Genomic DNA, 12,856 nt, shown 5'->3' with positions numbered 1-12,856 from the left:
AAAAAAAAATCAAAACATTAAAAACAGAACAAAGCAAGTGTTGGTGAAAATGCTGAGCAATTGGAACACTTGTACATTTATGGTCAAAATGTAAAATGCTGTAGCTACTGTAGGAAACAGGCAGGTCTCAAAATATTAAACATAGAGCTACCATTTGACTCAACAATTCCCTTAAGAGAAATGAAAACATATGTCCATACCAAACTTACACACAAATATTCATAGCACCATAGTTCATAATAGACAACAGGTGGGAACAACCCAAATGTCCATCAACTGATCGATGGATAAACAAAATGTAGCATAGCTATACCTCGAAATATTATTTGGCATAGAAAGGAAAGAAGTACAGATACACAGGATAACGTGGATGAACCTTGAAAACATCATGCTAAATTAAAGAAGCCAGTCACAACCTACCACATATTATATGATTCCATTTATACGCAGTATCTCGAATAGGCAAATATAGAGACAGGAAGTAGATTTGTGTTTGCTTACGACGGGGTAGGTTGGGGGCATGGAGGTAACAGCAAAGGGGTGGATGAGGAAGGGGAGTGATGAGAAAGTCCTCAGCCTGGCTGAGGTGACTGTTGCTTGACTCTGTGAATGCACTACCAACTGGTGAAGTGTATACCCTCAACAGGCAAATTGTGTGGAATATGAATTCTATCTCAAGCTATCACAAAACAAAGGTAATCTAACGACTAAGGAATGAGTGTCCAGTAGGGATGGGGCTATCAGTGGTCAGGCTCATGATTACCAGCACTTGAGAGCTGCTGACTCGACATTTATCACAGTCCAGCACGTCCAGAACATTCTCTGAAAATGCTCCATTTGAAGCACTGGGGACCTGAGAGCACCACCTGCCATTTCATGATTTTTGACCAGTGAAAATGTGCCAACCACCACCATATTCACCCGATTCGTCACCATGTAACTCTTGGCTTTTCCCCATATTGAAGTGAACTATAACATGAAAGAACTTTGGCATTCTTGAGGCAAACTATTCCACAGACTACCCAAAGGTGATTTAAAACAGTAGTTTTAGATATGTGCCAACAAGTCATGTGATTAGTGGGTCAAGGAAGCAGGTGGGCAGGGGAATGCTTGGGAGCCTATTCAACACTCATCTGTGGAAAAACACACTTTATTTACTCTATTGTTAACTAAGCCTTTTGACTGACCTTATAAAAAGAGCTCCTACAAAAGTCAGTAAGTATAAGACCAGTCACCCATTGGGAAAAGAACATGACAATACAGTTCGCAGGGGGAAAAAAAAGTAAAAATAAGATATAGATGTGAGAAAGGGACCATCCAGTCATAAGAGAAAAATGCAAGCTAAAAGTATCCCCAAATTCCATATTTCCTGTCAGAGCGGCAAATATTAAAAAGCTTATTTGTATGGTGGGCTTTCAGAGGTATTAAGAAATAAGGCCCTGGCGCGTCGTTGGTGCAGAAGGAAACTGGCACAGTCTCCCTGGAAGACGATCGGACAGCATCTAACACAGCATACATTCCCCATATCCTGTGACCCAGTGGTTCCCCTTCTAGGACTCAGGCTCCATTCCATTTGTTCCTCAGGCTTCTCTGCTCTCCTAATCTCTTAGGCTCCGTGCCTCAAGTGAAGTCAATAAGTGGGTAATAATTCCCTTAAACTTTGGAATTAATTTCTTTTTGACTGTAGGAATTGGCAGTTCAAAAAAAACCCCTAGATGCCTTAATAATTAAAGAAAAACCTTAAAAGTTCCTTCTATGAAGGTTCACTGCTATAAATGTAATAAATGAAGCTTCCCCAATATTGCGCTGTAGGTCGGGTGAATAATCCTATTCAACAAGAGCGGGCCTCGCCAATTATCAGCATGTGTGCTACCTTAGCGCCCCCTGCTGACCCAATGCAAACACAAATTTCTGTGGTAGGTTTTCCTCAACTCTCTTTTTTTTCAAAAGCTGTTCTAAATGCACTCTGCATTTCCTGGCAGTTGGGCAGGTCTTCAAAACGTTAAGTATAGAGTTACCTGATTATTACCTCTTCTCTGCTCAAGCTCTCAACTCCTTCTTGTATCAGATAAGCTTGCCTCCTACTTCTCCGTGAAGATCAAAGACCCCTGATACTTCACCTCCTAAAGAGACTGGCTGCTTTCACTGCAGTTTCCCGGCTGCTTGTCCCTTCTTTTCTCCTTCCTTCAGCAATTCTAGTTCTGCCTGTTTTCCTCTTTCAGTCTATCTGTAGGCTTCTTCATTGGCCACTTAACAGCCCACATTGCACCTAAGTCCGGCACCCACAACCAACCTGCCATTCCCTCACTGCACTGGCCCGCTCCCCTATCTTTCAGCCAAGGCTTCTTTAAAATGAGGTGTGTGGACCATCTTCACATTATTCACCTGGCTGCTTGCCTAAAATGTGGATTCCTGGGCCCCCTGAATCAGACTTTCTGGAATCCTGGAATCTTTTACAACAAGTACCCTAGGGAATTAGAATTCTTACGTGCGCGCGCACACACACACACCCTATAAACACCACCCTGATTGTTTTGCTCTGATCCAGAAACTTGCCATACCCCTTAACCTTCAAAGTCCCATCTCAAATGTCACTTCTAGTGTAAAGCCTTTCCTCATTCCTCGATGCGCTAGAAATAACCCTTCAACTCTCCATAATGGCAACCGTTGTAACCTGTGGTTTTCATTGTTTTTTTCTTTCTACTTTTCTTATCCCCCCCTAAAAGATCATAAACTCCTTGAGATGAAATTCTATTTTATTCATCGATGTATTCACTGAGGGTTTGCAAACGGTAGCTATCCACACAAGTATTTGTTGAGTTAAATTAGCACTCTCAATTAGAGACTGGCTGTTTAATATATTCATGATGTTTTTATAGGTAGACTTAAAAAACACACCATATTCATTGAGGAAGGAAAATTAAGATTCAAGCCGAATTATTTCTAATAGCAAAGGTTCCTGCTGAATAAAACACAGCTCAAAGTTTAGTGAACCTCTGTATCTTGTAGTCATCTGGAAAATAACCAGGTCTTGACCCTCAGCCCTTTCTACCTCTTGCTAAGCCTAACAGGTCTTAAAGCAGAACTCCAAAGGAAAAACAATGGATCACAAAGTCATTATTTCTCCTATTGCATTCCATATACTAAGGGCGATTTTTATAATTATGGCTCAAATTAGCTAATGTATATTCTCATATTAAGGAAAATGTACTTGCCTATGATTAAAATTCAACAAAATGGAATTCCAATTTAAAAACAAACGCACTTACCAAATCCCAGTGACAAGGTGCTGCCGCTGCAAATCCTCACAGCAGATGGGGTCCTTACTCTTGATGACGAGCACCTGCATCGTCCCCACCCCTCTCCAACTCCTGCTGACCAAACACCTTCTGAAACACTTTAGCAGTCATTGCAAAACTTCTCTAGGTTTTTCTGAATCTAATTTTAAAAGTATAGGAGACATTATTTTTTAACTGCTTATCAATCTCATGCTGTGTGATGTTTTCATACAAGCTGAAGGTAAAAATACTTTGTATTTATTAGGGACACAAAGTTGCTTGCCAGAGCACCGCAAATCGGCTGTCTGTGTTGGGAAAACATGTCATCCATTCAGCCTCTTCATTATCTTAGGAGGGGAAACATTTCTTCCACCAAAAACTCAAAGTCAGCAAAAATACATAAGGATTCCCGACCTTTTGTCAGCCATTTGCTGTCTTCAATATTAGCATTTTCCAAACCATATTCTGTGGAATGGAAGGGTCTCCACATATATGGACAGAGATTTAACAGAAAAGCAAGAGCTTATGTGGGGAGGAGGGGGCAGGAATCAGTGGTCAGCTAAGTTGGAAAAAAACTGCAAGTTGGACCTCATCCCCTCTAGGGGGTCATAGTTCATAAAGGATATGGAAGAGTTCACATGGTTCTGCAGTGAAGCGGGAACGTGGAAACATGTTTCCCTAATTTATTCAATCATGGAATCAGCCTTTAAAAATTTTGGGAGGGAACATCTCTTCAGTTAATCTTGTGGGATGCTAATATTCAGCAGGACTTGAAGTGAGAAATAGTTTCATGCAGGTATGCTCAAATAATCCATCTAAAATAAATGCCAAGAAAACTGATCAGAGTTGAAAATTCAGAATCGCACAACTACACCCAAGACGGAGTGGCTTCTCAATGCTACCCACGAAGGCTGGCTTAACGCTTCTGCACTAAGTGCACCCGAAAGAAAAGAGGTGGCACAGTTCTCGCCTTATTTCGGTGGCTAAAGTGTTTCCATGCACTCTTTGTTGAACCAACGCTCTTAGTTATTTCTTCCAACTGGGTTCAGTGTGGCATAGACGGATGCTGTTGGTCAAGGCCAGCCTCTTCTTTTTCTCTCCCTCACATTTATAGAGCTGTCATAATTGGTGTTTATTAAAGCACCGATGACATTCTCCACACTGTTTACTGAGTACATTCCATGTCAGGCTCTTTGCCTACGCTCACGTAATTTATCACTCCCTACACAGGCCTACCTATGTGCATTATTTGAGGGTACACACCAGAAAAGTTTCCTGGACCAGGAAGTGATTACTGCTCCTGCATTAAAAAAATTTTGAAATGCATCTACCAAAGTCATATTATTCTTTTTAGAGGGCTTGTCACTTTGATTACATCTCAGGTCATTCCGGAATAATGCAAGACACTTTTGAGATGGTGCTATATAGTTGGTCATTTCACAAAAGCATGGTTACCTGCTATTTTCTGTTTGAAGGTACAGTGTTAAGGTACCTGTTAGGTGTTTTTTCTTAACCTTTATGAAAGCAGCTTCCGTTGTGTAATTTGGGTTCTCTTAGCTCTTGGGCTGATTGGGTCTAGGTGGCTAGGTTTGATTCTAGTTGTTTCTCCTCAATGTAAATTTAACACCAAATATTTGTGGTGTCCAGCAAGATTTACACGGAGGTGCTCAGACAAGAGGAAAGACTGCACTGCCCAAAGGAAGAGCTACTTGCCCCTTAAGAGGACATCACCAAGGTGGCTAGACAGGAGACTCCCGAGTTTCTCTCCTCCCACCATCATGCACCAAATACACAGCTACACAACAATCTCCGGAAGAGATCCAGAAGCTAATTGAGTGGCCTCCACACTCTTGGTGACTGAGAAAATCCCTACATTGAAATGAGTAGGAAAGGCTGAGACACAGTCTTGCCATAAACCCCGTCCTCACAATCAGACCTGTTAGAATGGTTATTCTCAAAAAGACAAGAGAAAACAAAAGCTCGTATGTGCAGAAAAGAGAACGCGTGTACACTGTTGGCTGGAATGTGAACTCACACAGACACTATGGAAAACAGTAAGGAGGCTTCTTCAGGAAATTAAAAACACACCTACCATATGGTCCAGCAATCCTGCTTCTAGGTATATATCCTAAGGAAAAGAAATCGCTGTCTCAAAGGGGTGTCTGTACTCCCATGTCCACTGCAGCTTTATTTATAACAGACACGGGGCGGAAACATCATAAATGTCTGTCAACGTAAGAATGGATAAGAAGCTGTGAGATATATATATGATGGAATATTATTCAGAATTTTTATGAAAGGAAATCCTACCACTTGTGACAACACGACGAAGTTGCAGGGCATTATGCTAAGTGAAATAAGCCAGACAGAAGACAAATACCGCATGGCGTCACTTACAGGTGGAATCTTTAAAAGAAAAAAAAAGTCACACTTACAGAGAGTACAATGGTAATTGCCAAGGGCTGAGGGACCAGGAAAATGGGGAAAGGCTGGTAAAAGGGTACAAGCTTTCAGTTATAAGATGAATAAGCTTTCATGATCTAACGTATAGCATGGTGACTATAGTTAATAATACTTTACTGGGTTACTGAAATTTGCTGAGAGAGTAGATCTCAGGCATTCTCACCAAAGGAAAAAAAAAAAAAGTATGCAAGGTGTTGGATGTGTTAATTCACTTGATGGTGGAAACCCTTGTACCATGTACATGCATATCAAGTCATCGTGTTCTATATTTTAAATATATTAACTTTTTTTTTGCCAATTATACTGGAAAAGTTTTTAAAATTGCTTGTTAACTTTTGTTTCCTGAAAATAACAACTGGTGTACGGCCTCCCTTAGGAAGGAAAATTCAAGCCAATACAGCAAGCTGGGTAATCTGGTTCTTCACTTACATCCACGAAGTACCCAGCAGCCCACTCCAGGAGGAAAGTGGATTCAAGGTAGGACTCAACATCCTGATCAAAAGACCGAAGATTAATTGTTGGCCAACCCTGATTCCACTATGCAAGCACACAGGTCTAGTATAAAGAACACCAGACTGGCAGTCAGAAACTGTGAAATTTGTCAGCGGCCTAGTTGTCAGGATATATAAGGTGTATTCGGGTGGTCACATCATTATCTAAACTGTGACACTTGAGTGATAGGAGACACTGTTAGTGACTATAGCAGGACAGCAGTTGTAAACTGGGACTGTCCATAGCAAATTGGGACAACGGTCATCCAAATTATGTCCCTAGATGTTCTCTAGAGACCCTTCCAGTTGTAAAACAACGATCCATGTTAGCAAATTAGTTTTAAATTTTTATCTCTAAAGGTTAGGGTTGACAGATAAAATTAACATTTCAAAAATTATTAGGTTGATTTAAGACATAAGTTTTAAATACTAAGAGCAAGGTTTAGAACACTATCTCCCTAAGAGTCTATTCTTCAGTCTTTCATAGTCTTCTGATAAATGAAGAAATTGTTCTTCTCTCCTAATACTTTCATGAATACAGAGTGCTTTAGCTCTTCTCCTCAAGCACCAAAAAATATTTTTCGTGTTCTTTTCATATTTGGTTCTTTTTTCATATTTGGTTTTTAGAAAGCAATCCTCTCCTTTTAGCCCAGTCTGAGGTGAGGAGGAGAAAGGAAAGGTGGGAGGTGGAAAGTGGAGGAAGAGGGATGGGAATGAGAAATACAAGTCCAGGGCAGGCATCGTCCCTCAATTTCTCTTTGAGGAGTGGACTTGAGATGGACAAAACCAACAGTGGCTCCTGGGTATTTCCTATACTGTGCTGTCTTCACATACGCTGTGATTCTATTGCTTAAAGATAGGTATTTTCCATAAAATCTGGCCTCCAAATGTAAGCTATTCACTCGGTGCTTGTACCAATCCTCTCCTAACTCTGAGGAGTTGACACCCGAAGGCTCGTTTTCCAGCCTCTTTAGTTGCTGGCTTCCAGTCAGGTCCTGCCAATGGGAGTGAATGGCAGAAAGAAAAGAAAACCCAGAGTATTTCTTTGCCTTCTTTGCCTCCAGCTGCATCACCTATAAGGCTCCTGTTCTTTGCTGTGATTCAGCTTCCTCTGGGTGACCCTGGCCTTAGGCTTTGCCCCACATTCTTCTCTTTGCCCCATCAGCCTAGGGACAGCACTGGCATCCTGCTCTTGCTAATTTCTGAGTTGCCTCAGTCTTGCTAGCCCTCTCAGTTCTTTTAATACCTGAGCTGTCAATTCTGTTTTAAGTTGTTTAAAATAATACTCTAGGGTAGTTTTTGTTTTATTGGTGGAATCCTGACTGCTATTATGGTCAATAAAATAGTAAGCTGTTCCAACTGTGGAGGAAGAACTCACTGGAAAGGCTTTATGGTGAGATGGAATATAGATCTCCTCCATGGAACCTTTCCCAGGGTAATGTGATTATTCGAAAATGTTACCTTTTATGTTGGCTTTAGACCTGACCATGCATAGGATGCGACTTCCTCTACGTAACGTGGAGTGCTGAACCATGTTGTTCCACAAGAGGAAGGATCTACTTCATCAAACACCTGAGATACACTTAGATTTAGGTAGGAAAAGATGACTTGAGTAGAAGCATTCTAATAAAAGGAAGCTTTAGAAATCAAATACTTGTTTGTATAAGGATAGATCCAAACACTTATGTGTTTTTACTGAAATAGAAAATACATACTATAAATAGAGTGTGCAAATGATTTTACATAAAAATGCATTAAAAGAAATCACATGTATTTTACATTAGGCTATTCGTAGTCTATAATTGCTCCCAAATAATAGAGTATAAAAATAAGCAATGTTGCAAATGGCCTTCAAAACCAGGATAGTGTGGGCCCCAAATTATATCAGAATTAGTAACATAAGTAGTAATTAGAATTGATTTTATAATTATGTTTAAATTCAAATACTCCAGGATCTTAAAATATTCATTTTACTAAATAGAGAAATAAAATTATCAAGTTTATAATACCAAATTTCAGGTAAAAATCTGCATTAAATTATCCACACCAAGAAAAATATATCTAAGAAAGTGTTTCCTTAATTTATCATAAACATTTCATCTTTCTAAAGTTCTGTTTCATTATATCTGGTCTTCTGGGTCTGCTAAGTGAAGCTGACTTTTACAGAAAATTACTCCTGTCAACTACTACTTTCCCCTGGGAGTGACTGCACACAGCTCCTGATTGCTCCATACAGACCTATCATATAAAATTAAAATGCTGCAACTTGATCAGAATGTTGCACTCTTGCCTTATATAAAAATACAAATCACAGTATGCTGACACTCAATAACTTCAGCTTTAATTTACTAGCCTAAGGGGATTAAGAAGATACTATAAAATTTCACTATAGGAATTATCATGGATGTAAAACAAACCTGCACAAGAATTTACCAGAATGACTATAAAGAAATGAAAATGAAATAAATACACATACCTGGCCCCGCACAAGTGTCTGCATATTAATACTAATCTGAATATTAAGACTCACTTTAGTGTATACTAGTTGAACTTTACCCTGCACTATCTTGATGGGTTTTTGCCATTATCACATACTTCATGTTACACTAACAGAAGGAATTAATACTTTCTTTTTTTAAAAGATTTTATGTACTTATTTGAGAGAGAGAAAAGTTGGGGGGAGCAGGTAGAGGGAGAAGCAGACTCCCTGCTGAGCAGGGAGCCCAACACGACAGGGAACTTGATCCCAGGACCCAGAGATCATGACCTGAGCTGAAGCCAGAGGCTTATCTAACTGAGCCACCCAGGCGCCCAGCATTTTCAATGTCCCACCTACATTCTTCCTAGCCTCTTTAGCTCGGGTTTTCAAAAATAGCAATTTCAAATGCAGCTGCAGTATCCATTGTGTTGGGAAAGTCCTCTCGACCCTTGCCCCTGGGGCTCATCCTGCAGACACCCAGCAGTCCATAATATAAGGAGACCACTCTGGATGGATGCAAATGCTTTATCCAAGTTCCACCTGTTTCCAAACCCCAACCAATTAGTTATACAAGCTTTTTATTATATGTGCTCTTTTCCATATTTATGGTATAGCAGATTAAGACGGTGGAGGAAAGGCAAAAGGATCCTAGTTGTGATTATTTTCTTTAACAAGGTGGAAATAAAAGATGAGAAAATCTAATTGTATTTTAGCCGGGCACTATTAAGTGTCCCAGTTTTTAAGATTACAAATTCACAATAGTGAATACACTAGTGACTACTTTTAAATAAAACACTGAATAATTATGTGCTATAAAAATCATATGCTCACAATTTCAGCTTGGATTTGTTTTGCAGCTTATTTAGTGCTGTCTAAAAATCAAGCAGGTAATGAAAACTACATATTTTGAACACGCATTATAGGAGGCAATGTAGTGAGACTCTAATAAGGCCAGTCACTTAGAAAAGTTAGCGCATTTATCTGATATACTCAGGCTCCATAAAACGGTCATGGATGCAGGTTGTGCTGGAATTTAACTTCTGCAATGCTGCTTTATAAATCTGACTGAAAGCTTTTTGGAGTCCAGATGCTAAGCCCCAACAAAAGCAAAACGAACTATGGTCTACACAGTATTACTGTTAATATTACTCTATCACGCACCACACATATATATGGTGTTTGGCATTCTCTCTTGAACTAGAGAACTTCTAGAATCACACGATTTGAGAGCTGGGAAGAATTTAGAAGGCCCTGATGTAACTCCTCACTTTACACTTGAGAATAGTGATGGAGCACTAATCAAGGAAGTCAGCATCTATAAAGCACCCAGGTACAAGGGGCTGGGCACTTGTGACTTCACTAGTTTATTTCAGATTAAATAATTTCCCCCAAATCAATTTGTTAATGGGTACAAGGGAGAATCCAACTTCAAAGTTAGTGCTCTTTCCTCAGGATAAGTATTCACAAAGTGTGGCCAAGGGACCAGCACCAGGGGCATTCCTAGGAAACTTGTCAGAAATGCAAATTCCCAGGCTTCCCTCCAGACCTACTCACTTGGGGGGAGGCCAGCAAGCCCTGCAGGTGATGCTGGCTCATGCACAGTGAGAGCCACTGAGCAGTGGCTAAATTTAATTTGGAGAATATATATTAAAGTATAATCTTATACTAAGCTACTACAAATGTATTATTATACTTTATACCAGAATAATTAAGACAAAGATAGCCTTAAACAAAATTTTGTTTTGATGTTACATGGATTAACTGACACTGAATTTTTTCCTAAGAAAAAAATGTGAAAGCTATTCCAAATATGCAAATACTGGTAGTAAGACTCTAAAGAACTGTTTTCACGTTCTGTCAAAAGATTCTTGAAACAGAAATCTGCCTGCCTTTCAAGGACCCACCGAAATTAATAAATACTCTTGCCTGACTGACTCTATTATTACTTGCTATTATTAAAACTGGGTATAGAAAAAACAAGTAGAGAAATACTGAAGGCTTAGTATGTAAGGATCTAAGTTAAAGTTAATAAAAGTAGCTCTGAAGAATGAAATCATATATAAAATTAAAAACTAAAAATTTCATGAAGTGTCTTGTTAAAGTTTCAATTTTAAAAAGTTTCACTTTAAAGGTTCCAAGTTGGACATTTTTCTTTCCCAACTTTGAAGTATCATGAAGGAAATGTTGTCTTCATCTGAGTACTTCTCCACTGCAAATTCTCAACTTAAAAATAAATTCACATTCATCTTATCAAAAACTCAAAATGTTCTCAGATATTTTTAGCCTTTCAGAAAATATGCCTAACCAGAGAGTACTAATTACTTTCTGCAAGTAATTTTTCCTTAAATATATGTCAATGATCTCATTGTTTGACATTCTAGTAGTTAATGTATATTGCACATGAGAGATTTTACAGGAAAGCATTCTTTTAAAGCCAATGACATGGAGCGCGTGGGTGGCACAATCGATTAAGAGACTGACTTTTGGTTTGGCTTGGGTTAGGTTGTGATCTCAGGGTCCTCAGATCAAGCCCTACCTCAGGCTCTGTGCTCAACATGGAGTCGGCTTAAGGCTCACCCTCTCCTGCTGCCCCTCCCCCTCCCACCCCCGCCTCAGGCTCTCAAATGAATACATCTTTAAAAATAAGTAAATAAATGCAATGACATTAAAATGATGCTCAGTTTTTAAAATATATAAACCACAATTTTTCTAGATAACCAAAAATCAGAAGGTGACCTACTAAAAGTTAAGTTAATAAACATTTCAATCATTACACAATCTTTATGCCTGACGGCAAAACAGAAAAGCTTCATGTTACTATAACAGTAAATTCCCAACAGTCATTATTTGCTTCTAATTTATAATGAATTCCTCTTCTATCCAGTGATTATTAAAGGCTCTTATGATTTAAAGGGAAATTTCCTGTGTGCATACAGCACACGAACTACAAAACAAAACTTATGAGGCTGATACTATTTAAAAAAGGAAATGGGGGGCAGTCTAAAAATTGAAAGTCTATGAAAAAATACACCTCAATTTATCTAAATGAAATTTTTGGTACACAACAGACATACTAAAACAGAAACCTAACTTTAAATTCTATAAACTGAAAATCTTCTCTTAGCCATGCCACCATTTAAAAAAAAACCACACAGGGGCGCCTGGGTGGCACAGCGGTTAAGCGCCTGCCTTCGGCTCAGGGCGTGATCCCGGCGTTCTGGGATCGAGCCCCACATCAGGCTCCTCCGCTATGAGCCTGCTTCTTCCTCTCCCGCTCCCCCTGCTTGTGTTCCCTCTCTCGCTGGCTGTCTCTATTTCTGTCAAATAAATAAATAAAAATCTTTAATAAAAAAAAAAAAAAAACACCACACAATCTTAGCTACATAAATTAAATCTGCAGATGTCACAAATACTATTTATATATTTCTGTGAATTCTTCCTAAAATATTATTTAGTAATAAAGAATATTTCAAAAGGAAAGGAGGGAGAAATGAAGCAGGATTATAACAACTAGAATTGCTTAAAATAAAAATAACATTTCATTTATTTGCTAATATGATTCTGGAAATAATATCTTCTAATTAATTCCTACTTTATCCTTCTTTAAAGATATTTTGTTTCTTCAACCAGCACACTGAGGATTAGTGCTACATACCTTACTATACTGACTTATGAAAACCCTTGGCTTCCAGAGAAGTCATACCTTGCAACCCCAAACTGGCTCTGCATGATTGACTATAATGCGGATATTAGCATTCTTCCTGAAACAAGGCTGTATACCTTTAAGAACATTCACATTTAACCTTGTGAGCTCACTTCTACAGAAACAGTTATCTTTATCTATCAGCTACCAGGGAAAAATCAGTTTAATGTAAGGAATTAAACCAGGCTGATAGAAGTCAATATATCAATTTCTTAAAAACTTAAAATTTATTTAAAGGAGTAAGTAGAGGTGCATTGCATACACCTAACAGCTTTTCTGAGCTCCAAAAAGCATTAATCTAAGCACTTGTAAGGCTGCTTCATTTTTCAGTTTTGTTTCAGTAGAGAGCCTGATGTTCACCAAACATCAAGTCTGACAAAACAGCAAACTTCCTTCAATTAAGGTCATAATTTGAAATATTATTCAATAGTGGGATTTAAAT

This window comes from Ursus arctos, unplaced genomic scaffold (assembly GCF_023065955.2).
Source record: "Ursus arctos isolate Adak ecotype North America unplaced genomic scaffold, UrsArc2.0 scaffold_1, whole genome shotgun sequence".
In the NCBI taxonomy this organism is placed as follows: domain Eukaryota; kingdom Metazoa; phylum Chordata; class Mammalia; order Carnivora; family Ursidae; genus Ursus; species Ursus arctos.
The sequence above is the reverse complement of the archived record's forward strand: the minus strand, read 5'-3'. Positions refer to the sequence as shown.